The sequence below is a fragment of the Cavia porcellus genome, unplaced genomic scaffold (assembly GCF_034190915.1).
Source record: "Cavia porcellus strain 051 isolate PalLab524CR breed Dunkin Hartley unplaced genomic scaffold, mCavPor4.1 scaffold_4, whole genome shotgun sequence".
Lineage (NCBI taxonomy): Eukaryota > Metazoa > Chordata > Mammalia > Rodentia > Caviidae > Cavia > Cavia porcellus.
The window spans coordinates 45,048,070-45,065,701 of NW_026947487.1; the positions used below are offsets into that span (position 1 = coordinate 45,048,070).

Genomic DNA, 17,632 nt, shown 5'->3' on the forward strand with positions numbered 1-17,632 from the left:
TTGGGGACCATAAGAAAGCCAAAGGGATTAGCAACAGACAAAGAAAGCTTGTCACCTTTGTGCAGAAGCCAGCTGGCACCTCTCAGGGACAACCTGAGCAGCGCCATTTTCATCAAAGCTGTGCTCGGAGAGCTCCTGTTTGGCTTTTGCTAATTCCAGAGCCTGTTGCAGGCCTGGGTAGTGGAGGGAAAGGGCGCCTGGGGCTGGGACCCATGTCTTTTGTTGCAGGTGACATGGAGGGGGGAAGGAGACAGATCTCAAATTCAACGAAACTTTAGTCATCAGCACCATTTTCTCTTGAAGGACATTATGAATAGCAATTATCCTTCAAAAGGTTCGTTCTGTTTATGATTTATTTTTTAAACCCAAAGGAAGAAAAAGAAAGTCAGTGGCTCTAGCATTGGCTTTAGTGGTGACCTGACAGATTGATTCCACTTTTGGACCACTGACAGTCACTAACACAACTCACTGAGCCAGGAGCTGCCCCTGAAGTGGCTCTGGGCCCAACCTCCCCAGGCAGGACTCTTGGTGCTCTTAGAATTCTGAATGGGCCACAGTACCCATTAGGACAAGAAAAGATGCAAGGACAATGCCTGACAACTTGACTGTTTACTTTTGTATTTTAAAATTTTTGATTATAGAAATTATTTATTTCTTATATATTTGTCATTCTTTTGAAATAGATACTTGAAAGCCAGTTCTAAAATATCATTTTAAAAATAATCCACATAAATGTACTTCTTTATTTAATCCTAAGGGAGATTTGGAGAAAGAATGTTTTGGTTTTCAGGAGTTGTTCCATAAGAATATTAAATGATTAATATGATCACTAAAGGTACTTTACCTTTGCATAGCAACTCATTGTTTTAATACACTTTTACAAACAGTACTGCATATGATCTTTGAAAGAATTCTAGGAACAATGTTAGTATCCTGGTTTTATAGATGACAAAATGATAAATGCACATATATTCATAACATGCCACATAGTGTCAGCTTTGTGCTACCAGGGAAATCTGCTTTTGGAAAAATACTTGGTGTGTGAAATTGCTTTAGTAAACACAAATCTGGGTCTGAGGTTTTAATTCTCTATGATACTATAGGAGATGAGAAAAATAGGAATAAAATCATGTGATAATGTATTGTCTCTTTTTAGCATGAATGTTGGTTTTATGATAACTTACTTTTCATGTGTCTATAAAATAAGATAATACTTTGCATCTTTCTTTTACTTTGCATATTTATAATAAAATAAGAAAATTATATCCTTGGGGCTGGGGATTTAGCTCAGCGGCATAAGCGCCTGCCTTGCAAGCAGGCAGTTGTGAGTTCGATCCCCGGTACTGATAAAAAGCAAAAAGACAAAAAAAAAAAAAAAAGAAAATTATATCCTCCACATTTTAAAGACTAAAATTATAATCACCTGATAGCTGAAGAATATTCTCTAGTTAAAGGACAATCTGGTTAAAAAATGAATTTTTGAAAAGACATTCAATCTCAAAATGTCCAGGATATATTTATTCTTTAAAGTACTAGTCACACACACTTGTTAAAGACTAGGTGACTGTGGTATTTTCTTTGAGCAACTCATTGTTACTGATAAGAAACAGAACTCTAATCATGTACAGGAAAATGTGATTAGTATTTCTGAGAATTATTATAGCATAGCTAGACAGGGAAACATCCAAAATGCTAACTATTAAAAGCAAATGTAAAAAATAGGGAAAACCCTTACTTGTTAAAAGAAAGAAAAAAAGAAAGAAAGAAAATTAATGTGTTTCTTAAGAGTAATTTAAATCTTCTAAGTGATAGTTTTGAATACTTTTCACGATAATATTTTGATATTCTTTTTATTAGAATATTTTGGTAGAGGAGAGCGGAGGAAAGTGGCTTAAAATGAGAAGAAAAATAAAACAAAAAGTACTGTTTCCACAATGCAAATTCTTAATAGAGATATCATTGGGAAAAAAATTTAAGTAAACTTGCACAGGTTAACCCTAAGAAAAGTTGCCATCTATAGTCCCAAGGGCTTAATAATAATAATTAAACTGTGGGGAAATAATTATTTGATGAAATGAAGTCTGTTTAGAATTTCACTGAGGCCACTGTTAGAAATCCAGCGGAGCTTCATTTCTGTGTGCTGTGTGATAACCAAGTGTCCGTTTGCAGTCTGGGAGTTTGGAGAGATATTATATGGCCATGGTTTTATTTCAACAACTCTAACATCAAAATGGCCAAACTGTTGGATGGGTGCATGTTAGATAAAACAGATGGGATTCTCAGTTCGTGCACCATTCAGCCGTTTGATGGAATTCGCGCTACCCTGACCAGCGAGCCCAGATGGCGCGTAAATCTGTCACTCTTTAACGACCCTACTGTTTTTTAAAAATATTTTTATATTTGAGCCCATTCGGCTAATCTGAGAGATTAATCATTTCCAAGATCTGTCTGGGGAGGGCCTTCCTAAGAGTTTCTCGGAAGGAGAGGAGATGGCTCTTACCTGCTGGAAGGGTCCTGTGCGGAAGACACCTGGTGTGCCCTGGCCTTGGGGACATTTTAGGAGGCAGGGCCCAGAGGGCCCCTGAAGAGCATAGCAGTGGGGGTGAGGGGACTGGGAGCGCATGGGAGAAGGGCCTGGGGAGTGGAGAGAATTCTGACAGCACCCAGAAGAGCTGCTCTTTGCCAAGTGCCCATCCCCACAATGCCCAATGCTGAAGGTGGCTTCCCAGGGTGGCTGTGAGTAACCCGAGCTTCCTGTGTCGGTGGCTCAGGGTGGGGGGTGAGTCCCCTGGACAGGGCCTGGGTCTTGGAAGAGCCAAGCATCAGAGCTCTCACAGGTCTCATAAGGCTTTTCCCTGAAGTGCTTTTTTCTTTTTCTTCTTTCTTTCTTCAGTCATTATTTTGCATCCACATCTCCTGAAATGCTTCAGTGATTTGGGGCAGGAGGTGCTGGCCCACCCCTCCCTCCAAAATCTCTAACCTTGGATACATTTGCAGAGTGGCTTGGAATTGCTTTGTCTTCCCGCTGGGATGAGAAAAGGGGAAGCGAATGGTTTTTCATTATGTAGACGTGTTTTTTTTTTTTTTTTTTCCTCTGTTTGTATCCAATGTAGCAGGTGTCAAAATATGGTGCAGCTTTTACAGCATCAATGTGAAATTTTCCACTGCCCCAAAAAAGCCACCAGCGCTGGACACTTGCCCTCATCTATATTAACAAAAAGAAAGAGACCTGAACGCCTTTTACCATGCTCCTAGTGCTCTTTCGGTGCCCTGTGGTGGGCTCCCTGGGCCTGTGTGAATGCTGCCTCTCCTTGGGGTTTTGTGAAGAGACACTGCATCTCAGCCTGCATGTGACCTGAGTCCGAATGTCCCGTGCCCCACCCGAGTGTCTGCACCCTGAACACCTATTGGAATTCTGCTTTTGAGGGCTTCCCCAAATTAGATGACAATTACATAGAACCGAAGGGAAGCAAGAAGTGAGTCATGTTGGGAGGTTGTTTGGGAAGCTCGAGAGCCTGGTGGTCTCAAGGACACAGGGTCCGGCAGAAACCGCTGTCCTGCCAGAACACAATAGGAGCTGGCAGTTGTGCCTAAAACCTCTTCACAGAAGTGCCACATTTGACCCTCCCCCAGGGATGGGCTTCAATGTGTTCCTGGTAGGCTGGAGGAACGGTGAGCAGGTGACACATCATTCTCAACTTTAGTTTGCTGTGGGCCGGGACGGCCACAGTTCCACCTGCACACACACACAGAGCCAGCGTTTGGAAGGGACTGCAGGGCGACAGCGGAAGGAAGGTTGTGTTTGTCCAGACAATAAACTTGCACTGATGAAAAGGAGAGCTCTTGGCACCTGCCCTGTAGCAGGTGAGCAGCGTGTTGGCATCCGCCTGTGTGTGGGCTTCCGTTTCCCAGGAGCTTCCACATGTTTAAAGAGTAAAATCAAATGTTCTGGCCAGGGAAGCAACTGGTGGTACCTGCATTAAAAGTTATGTTGCTGGGCTGGGGATTTGTTCAGTGGCATAAGCACTTGCCTTGTAAGTGTGCGGTCATGAGTTCGATCCCCAGTACCAATTAAAAAAAATTGTTTTGCTGAAGTCATATTATTTTATGTCATCCAAAAATGTTTTCTTTCTTTTCTTTTCTTTCTTTCTTTCTTTCTTTCTTTCTTTCTTTCTTTCTTTCTTTTGGTACTGGAGATCGAACTCATGACGCTGCACTTGTTTGGCAGGTGCTTGAGTTGCTGGGCTAAATCCCTAGCCACTAGAAACTTGTTTTTTCTTTTATTTTACTAGACTGGATATTCCTATAGGTCTGGTAAATATTCTCTGTGGATTTACTGAGTCAGTTCATTCCACACCCATGTAATTTTCTCAGGAAACTAATATCTAATACTTCCATTGGCAGATGGGGAATACAAGGGCATATGAGTTGTGATTGAAAAATACGTGAATGTTCAAATTTTTAAAAATTTATAGCCAAGTGTGGTGGTGCACACCTTTAATCCTAGCACTTGTGAGGCTGAGGCAGGAGGATCACCATAAATTTAAGACCAGTCTGGGCTGAATAGTGAGTTCAATTATAGCCTGGAATATACAGCAAGACTTTACCTCAAAAAAACAAAAAATTACAGTGAAACACACATTGCCATTAACCCCTCTCAAAATACTTCCATTTACTTCAAACATATTTATCCCATCATTCTTGCCACTTCTTGGAGCAGTTCTAGAAGTCCTTCCCTGAGTGTCTTTAGTTGCACTGTTGTGGCTGCCTCAAAGTCCTCAGTTGATGGAGAATGTTTACCTTTTGTGGTTTCTTTAACTTTAGGGAGGGGCTAGAAGCTGCAAATCTGGTAAGGACAAATCTGGTGAAGAAGCTGGGTGAGGACACACCGGGATATTTTATTTGAAAGAAACTGTTGTAAAGTTTTCAGTCAATTCAGGGCATTGTGGCAGTCACACAGTTACCAAAGAGGGCATCCAAAACTGCATTAGAAAGTAGCATGAAGGGCTGGGGATTTAGCTCAGCGGCGTAAGCACCTGCCTTGCAAGCAGGCGGTCGTGAGTTCGATCCCTGGTACCGATAAAAATGAAAAGACAAAAAAAAAAAAAAAAAAAGAAAGTAGCATGGAAGTGATGGCATAGGGTGTCTGAAGTGGGAGAGTACCCTGAGAAGGGCTGATGGCAGTATATCTTTTATTATGGTAAAATTTTAGGTAGTCACTGCCTTTTATCATCCTGTCTGTGTGTGCACATACATTCAGAGAAACCCATGGTCACCTGAGATGCAGTATTCACCTATCAGTTTTCATTAATGCTTGCCAAGTAATTAAGTATGAAAAGATGAAGAGCAAAAATAAATCATTATCTTTAATATACTGTTAGGTGTTTGAACAAGATGAGTATATTTTTAAAGAAACAGAAGAAAGAAGAGAACTAAACTCCTCATTCTTAGTGTCTAAACTCTCCTTGGGCATGAAGAGGGAACAGCGACCCTGGCCCATTTTCCAGGATGCCAGCTGGTGGTGGCCTGGCCATGTCCAAGGTGCTGGGGCCAGTCCAGGAGACAGAAACAGATAAAACCAGACAGAAAGGGCCTGGTGTGGATGTATCAGATGTTAATCAGATGAGTTTTTATGGGCCTCAGCTTTAAAGGACAGGGAGACATTAAAGGGTCCAAGATACGAACAGGTATTGACTGCCTCCCCTCCCCTCCCCCCGCCCCTCCCCTCCCTCCCCTTCCCTTCTTTCCTTTTTTCTTTCCTTTCTTCAGAAATTTCTCAGGCTCTTTCATAATATTCCTTTAAGAATCAGTGGGGAGCCAGGTGTGGTGGCACAGGCCTGTAATCCCAGCATTTGGAAGGCTGAGGTGGGAGGATTGCTGCAAGTTTGAGGCCAGCCCTGGCTACAAAGTTGGTTGAAAGCCCGCCTGAACTGTGTAGTGAAACCCTGTCTAAAAAAAAAAAAAAAAAAAAAAGGGCCGGGGGTTTAGCTCAGCAGGCGTAAGTTCCCTGCTTGGCAAACTCAAGGTTGTGAGTTCAATCCCTGGCACAAAAGAAAAAAAAAAAAAAAAAGTGGGCATGGGAATTTATAAGCCTTAAAAAAGTTGGATATCCCCAGGAACCCTGCTTATCCAAGTAGAAGATTCTGGGTTGGGTTGTTTCAAATTGTTGTTTCATTTCCTTCACCTCTGAGAGATATCCTGATTTACTGAGAGCCTAACTTCAATGGCACAGATATTCGAAAGTTTCTCTTTTGTTCCTCATAAAGGTCCCCATTTTCAGCCTTTTAAGAGCTGTTACAGTAGAGACATAAACAGTGCCCTGCACCCCACACAGTATACATCTCATAACCAGAGATGCGAGACACATTTGGGCCTGGTCAGTCTCTTGGGTTCCTTATGAGCCTTATTCTCTCATTTTATTGTTTTAGAGGAGGCCTTCTGGAAATGTCTGTGTGTATAAATGATGCTTATAAAGTACTCACCACTCAAATTATCCCGAGTGACATTTCCCTTGGTAGTTCAGTATTTCCTGAAACATAAGTTGCATTTTCTAGATACTTGCTCTAAAATACAGGCATCCATCAGGCTAAACTTTAATGGAATTTAGGAATCTTTGCCCTGTCTACACCTTCTTCCCACTTTTGAAATACAAAGCAAGGATGTTGGAACATTTTACATTTGTGAAAACGTCCTCCATTCCTGACTTGTGGGAATCTGATTTGTTTTTATTTAAAACACCAGCGACTGGGGATGAAGAAGATTGCCATAGAGCACTTGCCTGGTATGTTCAGCCCTGGGTCCCATCCCTGGTACCAAAACCCAAAACCATCAGAAAACTCCAGCAGCCGCAAACAAGGCAAACACTGGTTAATTGCAAAGTGAACCCATGATCTCAGCTAGACCAGAACCCCTTCTTACTGATTAGTTTCTCGTCCCACCCATGGGGCGGAAAGTCTGTTCACTAAACCATGGGTGTTTTCAGTGTTTTCTCCCCGCTCCTGCTCCCCTTCTGGTCTCCAGTGCTTCACCTTGGGAACTGAGGGCACAGTTCAGGGGTAGACCACATGCTTAGCATGGGTGAGGCCCTGGTGCAATTCCCAGCACCAGGGAAAAAAAGCCCAGTGTTACCCACAAGCTAAGCGGGGTAATTTTCCATTTGCCCCATGGCTTGCTATAGGACTCTCAGAGTCTCGCAGACCCTGTTAGATGAATGTCTGTGTATCTCCTGCTCTTTCCTTTACTCCAGATGTTGTACTCAGACGCTTGGCATAGCTAGAGCACATTCTCATTCTAAACATCCACAATTTCAGTGAGATTTCTAGGATTGAAAGACTCTTCCCTAGATCACCTAACATATTTCAGAGCTATAGCAAACCTGGAAAAGCAGGAGAAAGTCTCTTTTTTTAGTACTGAGAATCAAATCCAGAGAGCACTGAGTTATATCCCCACATCTCCACCCCTGCTTATATATTAAGACAGGTTCTCACCCAGTTGCTCAGGTCAGCTTAGAACTTGTGATCCTTCTATCTCAGACACTCATGTAGTTGCTGCCAGGCACCTGACCTGTAACAAAAGTCTGCATCTCTGTTTCCTCCACTGGTTATTTAAAATTCTGTGTAGCAAAGCTTTGTTACAAACTTATGAGGTCACTATGGACCACATGCAGGTGGACCACAGCTCTGGAGGGATCTCCAACAGCCATGGGTTCACCTGACAGGGATCCTAAGCTGGGTGACCACACAGGACATGGTGGCTATGAGCCATGTGGGGGTCCATGGGGACTCACACCCAATTGAGAAATGGCTAGGTGAATTTCAGATATATTCTGAAGCAGAAGCAATGAAATTTCCCAGTGGACTGAATGTTTCTCAGTTGGAAATAAAAGAGGAATCAAGGAAGATCATCTAGGTTTTAGTCCTGGGTGACTGGAAGGGAAGAACTGCCCGTAGCTGAGACGGAGCAGGCCATAGAGGAAGTGTGATTTTGCTGGCACTGGGGGTCAAGGGTTGAGCTTTGGACGTGTGGAGTTGGAGACAGCTATTAGAATTCTCCGCGGAGATGTCAGTAGGCAGTTGAGTGTAGAAGCCTGGCGTTTTGGAGAGAGGTCAGGAAGAGAAATCTACACACAGGAGTTGTCAGCTGAGAGATGATAAGAAAGCAAAGCGGCTAGAGAGGGTCACTTAGGAATGAACCCAGGGTTACTCCAACATTAAGGGGTGGGGACAGAGCCAGCAAACCAGTGAGTGGTGAGAAGGGATGGTAACCAGGGAGCCTCTCCAGGGGACCGGGAAGGCAGCACCACGGGATGGGAGGAGTTGTTAACTGTGACAGGCACTGCTGCCACCAGGTCAAGCAATCTGGGAACAGAGAATTGGCCACTGGGCTCCTTGGTGGCCTCCATGAGAACAGATTTGGTGGAGGTATGGGATAGGTTTTTCCTAATCTTCTTCCTCCTCAGGGGTGGACAGAGTTGAAATCAAATTGTATTTAGAGCCCTCTTCAGTCCTCAGGGTTGACCCTGAATCTTCTACAGCCGTATATATCATGGGAATAGTAACCGCTGCATTACAGGGTGTAGATGATTTCTACTTTGTTTGTGTGTGCTTTATATGTGTGTGTGTATTAGTTTTATTGAGAAGTAATTTATGTCCCATACAATTCACCCTCTGAAAGACTACTGTTCTGTGAATTGACTGGTTTTTAGTTTATTCACATTGTTGTGCAACTATCACTTGATCAGTTTTATTTTTATCTGTGTTTTTGTGGGCCAGAAAAAAACCCTGTACCTATGAATAGTGACTCCCCATCTCCTCCCACACCCCCAGGCCTGGTCAACCACTAATCTGTTTTCTGTCTCCAAGGATTTGCTGCTTGTGGGCATTTGATATAAATGCAGTCATGCAATGTGTGATCCTTTTGTGACTGGCTTCTTTCACTTAGTGTAATGTCCCCCGATTCATCCGTGCCATAGTATGTGCCAGAATTTCATTCCATTTATGGCTGAATGATTCTCCATCTTATGCTTATTTTACTTTTATTTATACATTGGTCAGCTGATGGAATTTGGGTCGTTTCGACTGATTATTTTGAGTAATGCTGATATGGACATTTGTGTATAAGTTTTTGTCTGGACATACGTCTTCTGGGGTAAATTCTTACGAGTGGAATGAGTTTTTGTTTTCTTGATAATACTCCCAAGCAGCCTACAGCAATATGCCCGTAATTTTAGGACTAAACACGAGAACGTTAGCCAGAGGTGAGAGGCAGGTCTGGCGGCAAACACTGTCTTCCTTTCCCCCAGGTCTGTAAGGTTTCTAGAGCTGTTGCAGCCATAATAACCAGTCCTCACTGCACTGCTAAAAGGCCATCTTGCTTTTCTCTGATTCTGGAGGGAAAAAAAGGAAGAAAATCCACCTGCAGCAGCTTACTGAAAAGATAAGATTAAGATTATTCCACAGAATCCATTGTTTACTTTTAGCTGAACAAAAACCTTCAAGTAGATTTTCTTACAGCCTTTCTAAAATAAAGATGCTAGGAAAGACAGCCAAATACACAGCAAGACAGCAAGAGAGAGAGAGAGAGAGAGAGAGAGAGAGAGAGAGAGAGAGGCTTGCAATTCCCTTCACTCCATGGATTTACTATTGGGGAGCACCAATTAAAAATCTCAAACGTGTGGCTTTTTCAGTGAATGATATTAATATTAATATGGACGATATTAATATTAATGATATTAATATGAAAGAGTATTTATCAAATATAAGTGCACGTGTGCGTGCGTGCATGTGTGTTTTAAACATTTCCATAATGAGTTCCCAAGTGCTTTTTTTGGCCGTGGTTATTAAAGCTTGTGTGTTTGCGATTTATTTGGCAAAATGCCTTTGGTGAAGAAAGGATATAGTGTTTTCTTGGTTCTTTGCCCAAAGTAATTTTGGAGAAGCCTGTGACTGTGTTTAGTTCATGTCATTCACTGGAGACAAGTCATTGTAATTACATTTGATCACAACCAGTTTACAGTTGTTTTTATCATGTTTTCATGCTGAATATCTACTCAGACATCATAGCAAAACTTAATGGCTACTGTTTTATTTGTACATAAAATGTTTTATAGCTTGTTTTTGCAGTACACATCGGGTTTCAATCATCACCAGTGCATAGCAAGAGGAAAGCAATGGATAAAGAACTATCAAAAATCCTTGACTACATAAAATTTTATTTCAGGTCACCTTGCCATAAAAGATATTGAATGTATTTTGTGGCCTGTTCTCCCAACACGCTCACTATTGTAGAAGGACTGAAATATTTGAAGGAAACCATATGAGACGTGGAAGTTAATTCACCTAAGATGCCTTGTTAATGCGTGTGTTTCCCATTGGGAAGGCGGACTAGAATTCTGAGTGGCGCCTCAATGATAGAGTAAAAGACAGCTGCGTATTGATTATTCTCCGGATTTACAAGCAGGTTATCTTCTTAACCAGAAGGCTAAACATTTTGTTGTTGTTGTTGTTTCGGGTCTGTTCTAACATCTGCACCTCAGCAGAGTTAGGTTACAGGGTGTTATTTACAGCTGCCAAATGCTAGACACTCTGAAGTCTCAGAAAGGCTGGCTGGCTGCTTTGCTAAATGTGGAAGCCTCGCTTTACCAGTGAATTTGGGTGAATTCACTCCTTACCTCCCAAGTGACAATTCTCACCCAGTCTTATTTTTTCCCCAAAAGGTTTGTCCCAAGCTGCTTCTGCAAACTGCTCTTGGTCTGGTTATTTGAGTCTGCGCTGCTGCAGAAGCTCCTGTTAGAAAAGTGTAATTAATAGGAAACTTTGACATCCAGCTGAGAAAATTAGTTTGCATCAAAAAAGGCAAGATAGAGGATTAAAGAAATTTTAGTCCTAATCTAATTAACACCAATTAAAAGATGCAGATGAATTTGCACCAACAAATTATTAATTATGCACCAATTTGCCTTTCTGCAACCAAACCACAACGAGGGAAGTATTACTATCTTTTTTCCTTTGAGGAGATTTACATGGTAGGTTTGTTACAATCATCTTTTGAATAAATAAAGGAAAGGTAGGCGGAAAGAGTTAGTGTTAAATGTCTCATTCTGTTGATATTCTATGGTAGGTTAACTCTAAAAATAGAAAGCACTGGACAATTCTGGTCGCGTTCATTTCTTATTAGAATTCATTTAGAATCCAGTTTGTACAGATGCTTGTTTTATTAATGAAAAACATTTATATAAGAATTTTTCCCCTCAAAATATCATAGTGAAAATGGTGTTTGACTAGCATGCATGAGGCTCTGGGCTCATTCCTCATCTTTTTTTTTTTTTTTTTTTTTTTTTTTTTATATTCTGCTTCCCAGAGAAAAAACCTTTTGATTGCTTGCATAGCTGGTTGAACTCTGCTCTAGATACAGGTTATAAATAGAGAAGGGAAGGTTTAGGCCTCCACAACTCCTGTGTAACATCGAACTTCTACGATTCCCAGCCAAGGCCTTCTCACGCAACGTGTTTTTGTTTGCTAGTGTCACGCAGATGGCCACTGTGGTGCATGGGGACTTCTTTTTTGCCTTGTGAATCACTCTTACAGCTCCTCAGATGGTAATCTGAGTAATTGTGCAGGGGGTGGTGAAGCGCAGACCTGTTATATCTGCAAATGACACATCTGTCCAAATGTCATGTAATGAGTAACCACAATCCACTTTAGAGAAACCGTATTTCTTCTCCTTCAGGCTGGGAAAGGGAGGGTGGAAGTGGCTGGTCGGGATGGCAAGAAAAACATTTCTATGGATTCCTCTGTTTTTTTTTTTTTTTCCTGTTAATTATATTAAAAATTTTGTGGCTATGCTAGATTCTCGGGTACATATTAAATCCCACTCAAAGCAAATGTTTGGCCAATCTAGTTCTCAATATGAGACATAGATAGATACTAAAGGGCTAGGTATATTATTCAGGTACAGGTACTTAGACATTGCAAAATATTAAATGACTATGTTATCTTTTTTAGGGCAATCCTTAACATAAAAACTCAGAGCTGGGTGTGGTGGCTCACTTCTGTTATCCTAGCACTTGGGAGGCTGAGGCAGGAGGATCACTGCAAGTTTGAGACCAGCCTGGGCTATAAAGTGAGCTCAAGGCCAGCCTGAACTGCATAGCGAGACCCTGTCTCAAAAAGACTAAAACAAAACCTCAGGGCACCGAGTTTGTAATTTTCATCATTTTTTGTTGTTGGAAACTTTTGCAGTCACAACTTTGGCCGAAAACAAACAGGCTGGTGTTTTCATGGGTGATGGTGAAGTGAAGTTGGCCTGCTCCTTGGGGAATGCTGCAGAGGGGAGGCGTAATGAACATGTATTGTCTTCTGCCACACATTCACAAGAAGATGTGTGAAGCAGGCGTGGTGGTAGCACACACCTCTTACTCCAGCCCTTGGGAGGCTGAGGCAGGAAGATTGCCTGAAGTTCCAAGCCAGTTTAGACTCCATAGTGAGTTTCAGCCTGAGCCATGTAGTAGCAAGGCCTCCCTCATTTCTAGAGTATCCTTTGCACCTGTCTGCTTCAGGCCTGCAGGTCTTTAGCGGTGCTGGGCCCTTCCACAGACACACGTCTCGATTCTGCATGCAGTGTGAAACAGCAAATCAGGTTAGGGGAATGAGGAGACCTGGAGAGATGGCATCCACAGGGGTGTGGTGACAGAGTGGATCTTCCTGGGTTACTAGATAGCAGGACTGAGGTTAACCAGCTCTATAAAAAGTAATTTTATTTTACTTTATTTTATTTTGTATTTTTGAGACAGGTCTCACTATGCAGTTCAGGCTGGCCTTGAACTCACTTTGTAGCTCAGGCTGGTCTCAGATTTACAAAGATCCTCCTGTCTCAGCCTCCCAAGTGCTGGGATTATACGTTTGTGCTACCACACCTGGTCTAAAAGTAATTTTACACAAGGCCTCCAAAACCGAGTTCATGGGCTTGCTGATCAACGAACCCATCCCAAACTCAGAGTTTGGTGTTAGTAGGAAGGCTTTTTGTTCTACCCTAGGGAGACCTTGAGTCTTCCTGGGAGCAGCCCAGAGGTTTTCAGCGTGTGCTCCAGGGCTCCACATGTCACCTGCCTCTGACCATGGTGCCGTGGGTGGCTGCCACAACTCAGGGACCAGTTTCCGCCCTTACGATGGACTTCTGGGGCTTTTTTTTTTTTTTTTTTTTTTGTGGTACCAGGGATCAAACTCACGACCTCGTGCTCGCCAGGCAGACACTTATAGTACTAAGCTAAATCCCTGGCCTTTCTGGGGCTTTTTGCACCAGCCCAAAACTTCGGCTACATTAACATCGAATAAACCGCCTGTTAGTGCACCTCTCCTTACTCCGGATGCTTCACTGTGGCGTGTAGCCAGTAACAGGAAGAAGGTTATTTCTTTTATAAATCTTTGCTTTTCTTTTGTAACCATTTCAAACTAGAGCTATACCATCAAAGAGTTACAGGAGGAGTCATTTGTCTGTGAACAATGAAGAAGGAGGTAAGATTTTTTTTGTGTGTGTGTTTTTGAGACGGTCTCATTTTGCAGTTCAGGCTGGTCTTGAACTCACTTTGTAGCCCAGGCTGGTCTCAAACTCACAATGATCTTCCTGCCTCAGCCTCCCAAGTGCTCGGATTATAGGTGTGAGCCACCATGCCCGGTTTATTTTTGTTTTTCATTTTTGTTTGTTTTGTTTTCAGGGCAGAGTTTCCACTCTGTAGCTCAGGCTAGTCTTGAAGTCACAATGTAGCCCAAACTGGCCTTGAACTTGTGACGATTTTCCTGCCTCAGCCTTCCAAATACTGGGACATAATGAATGATGTGAGTAAACTTTCTCCAGGGCAGATTGGTTATGTTCAATAGTTCAATGAATTTGTGCAAAACCACCAGCCTCCTGCTGCAATGACCTGAATGATTCCCTCTGAAATGACAAGTACCAAGATAAAATGTTCCTAAGCCCCCTTATTTCTTCTACCACCTCATTAAGATTTAGCCATGGGGCTGGGGATTTAGCTCAGTGGCATAAGCACTTGCCTTACAAGCAGGCGGTCCTGAGTTCAATCCCCGGTACTGATAACAATGAAAAAGACAAAAAAAAAAAAAAAAAAAAAAGATTTAGCCATGGGTTTAAGTGAACACTGGGACTGAAGTTCCCTGTATTGTATATTCCTGCTCAGAGGCGTCCTCAAGACCTTCTTTTATCCAGAAAACAACCAGCCAATAAAAAAGTATTAGAGTACATTATATATGTGACCAATCATTTTATAAAATCTGATGTAAGCCCTTAAGCATAATTGGAGTTCTTAGCAAAATACTTTGGTTTTTAATATTTCTATGACCCTCTAAGGGGAACTCAGCAATTACTCTTAAATTTTCAAAGTGACACATGGAGTTTTAGCTGTGTGACTTCCATTAAAGCCCATAGGAGTCTTGTTGCTAAAACATCACGCGACTCATGAAAATGTGCTCCTTCTTGTGAAATTGTTAGGGGTAATGGGTATGGATGCATAGCCCAGCATTTCTGGTACATTTATAGGCCTTCTGCACTTGTTTCAAATGTTATACTTCTGTAAAAACTCAAAAGTTCTATAAGAATTTAAAGGGAGGGGCTTCATTTTTTTTTCAAATATGAAAGGCAGATAAAAATGTATATATTGTTAAGAAATTTAAAAATCTATCATCCATCTCAAAATTAATATAGCAACTTACAGATTTTTCAAGTACTCCTTAAAATCAAGCTTCAAACAAAGAAAAAGACTTGAATTAAGTCTTATACTATAATCACATACATTGATTTTTGTTGTTACAGTGGTGGTACTGGGGACTGAATCAGGATCTTCACACTAACCTACGTCCCTAGCCTCTTTTTACTTTTCCTTTTTCTTCTTCTCCTCTTCCTTCTTTTTTAAATTTTTGAGACAGTGACTAAATTACTAAGTTGTCTAGGCTGGGCTTGAATTGGCAGTCTTCTTGTCTCAGCCTCCTGGAGTGCTGGGATTATATATTTGGGCTGCTATGCCCTGCTGATCACATACAATGATTCTGGGTTTTCAGTGTTCTCTGTTGAAACCTACATAACTGAAGCATCACCTCTCAGGTAGGAGAGGAGTCTTTCCCGTTGTTCGGGGAAAGACCTCAGGATCCTGTGTCAGGACCACTCCCCATATCCTGCATCTGAGGTGCCAATGTTACTATTACAGTCCAGGAAACGGGGTCAGACTTCTCCTTTACTCTATGCTGTCCCACCCTGAGAGGAGGGTGCAGCTGCTGGCAGGGCCTTAGGTAAGGCCAGTGCTGAGCCAGGTGGGACGTGGGAGGAATTGCGGACACTGTCCCCCACCCCCAGGCTGCGTGAAAGTGGCCCAGGCCCTGCAGGACCTGTGCTCCTGAGCTTCCTCCCAGACCCTCAGGGGCCTAAGGACATAGCAGGCAGCTGAGGCCTGGCCCATCCTCTGGCTTCAGGGATGAGCTGAGCCCTCTAAGAGCACAACCATCTCCAGGGGCCTGTCCCACAGTCCTTTGGGGCACCCTGGAGGCCAGGAGCTGGACTCAGATACCTTGTTTCATCATACTGAGACAGACAGACTGAGATTCAATGACTGTGCCTCCTGCCTGCCTTCTTTCCTTCCTTCCTTTTTTGAGACAGGATATTGCTGTGTAGTTCAGGCCAGCCTGAACTGTGCAGCCCAGTTGGCTCAAACTTGCAGTGGTCCTCCTGCCTCAGCCCCCCAAGTGCCAGCACTGGGATTATAGGAATTGCTACCATGCCTGGCATGACTGTGTTTTGAGTCAGTTATTGTTGGCCCAGTCTCCATGGTGCAGTGTTTTGGTATAGTTTATTTTAATTAAATGAGGAATTATCATTTTTATTCATTACCAAATCACAAGAAGACCCCATGGACATTATTATTATTACCATTTTTGCTGAAACCTCTATTAATGTTTGGATAGAAGATTTTGGGATAGGTTTAAAAATAATAGCAGGGGCAGGACTTAGCTCAGTGGCATAAGTGCCTGCCTGGCAAGCATGAGGTTGTGAGTTCAACCCTCAGTATCCCCACCAAATATATATATATAGACAAGGGATGTAGCTTAGTAGTAGAGCACTTGCCTAATATATGCAAGACCCTAGGTTCAATCCCCTGTACGTAAAAAATAAATAATAATAATGGCAAGCTGCAAGCTTGATGTAGAATTTTCCACATAAAATTGAATGAGTAACATCAGTTGGGAAAGAGCTAGGCTGCCAGTTTAAAGATTCCCAGCTGGGGTCAAAATTAGGGACTAAGTAAGGGAATTTCAGAAGGGCAGGGAGACTATCAAGGTACAAATGGGAGGAAATAAGCCATTGTTCCTTTAAAAAGCTTAGTAACTTCGATAATGAGCAGCTACGAAACAGTTCTTTTTAGAATAGTAACTTCTTAACTTCCCAGCCCCTAATAGCGGCAAGGGTCACTTGCAGAGAGCCCCGGGGCGACACCTGCCTTGCATAGATTAGGGCGCTGCAGCTGTCTTCATTTGCAAGACTAAGGTGTAGCTGAAGAGGCTGCGGCTCCCAGCGGGGTCCCCTCCTCCTGGATCTCGGTGGGCCGGCGCAGCGGATTAAGATGGTCTTTGCAAGCCAGGCTCAGGAATTGCGCGAGGAGGCAGGTACCCATTTCCTGGGTTTTATGTGTCAGGCCTTCCGAGGAATGAAGCGGGAATGTTCTATAGGCCTGCCTTGAATTAGCCAGGCCTTTTACAATCAGCTCTGTGGAGGAGCAGAGCTGCCCAAACTGTCCAGCGCGTCGCTGGCCAGGCTAGCAAAGATCTGGCACACAAACGCGTGTAGAGAGCTTGTGAGCGAGTAAAGAGGGATGGACCCTGCAAGGGGACCAAAGGCTGAGAAAGATCTTTGGAGCCTGGAGTTGGTCTGCACTATCTGCGGGTCAGACAAAGCTTTTTCCACACCGCGCATTCATCCCGAAGAAAATACAATTAGCAATTACAATTCTTGTGTGTTCTCTCCAGGAAGGAAGTAATATAATGCTTGCGAATGGTAGCCTAAATGAGGAAGCCATTAAAGAGTTTTTAATAGACTTTTGAAGCAAGAGACATAAGGGACTCTAGTTATGTTGCCTTTTGCAGTGTGAGGGGACTTAATCAAATTTTCATTACCTACCTGGTCAGGGCCCAGGCTGAATGTTTCTTGAAGCCACTAGGTAAAATGCACAGGACTTGGTAGTTGTGGGACAACTCGGTGGATGACGCTTAGAGTCTCTCTTGCGGGTGCTGGGATCAGATACTTGGTTTACTGTGTTGGGTTGAATGCTTCTGTTCTAATTTCTAATGAACTTTACCACCAGACTAGTTGCTCATGACTAAGCCTAGGAACAATGCAAATGGAATTGCCCCCTGATGGGGAGGAATGGGCCCAGATGGCCCTCAAAAGGTGATAATTAGGAAATATAGCATATCTGAGTAGCTAGAAGGAGAGGAACTTGTTAAAGACAGTCAATCTGTTTGAAGCAATGGTCTTTCTCTTAATTATATGCATTTTCATTTGGAGTTGCTTTAAAGTAAAATTCTTCCAGGGAAAACTATTAGTAGCTAAAACCCTATAAGCCACGCACATTTTTTAA

General features: G+C 42.7%; 1 protein-coding gene across 3 annotated transcripts in view; it reads left to right on the forward strand.

Annotated features, from left to right (window-relative positions):
- Clybl (citramalyl-CoA lyase) overlaps positions 1–17,632 on the forward strand; it is a 226,223-nt gene that overhangs the window by 59,414 nt on the left and 149,177 nt on the right. The gene's annotated exons all lie outside the window — the stretch shown is intronic.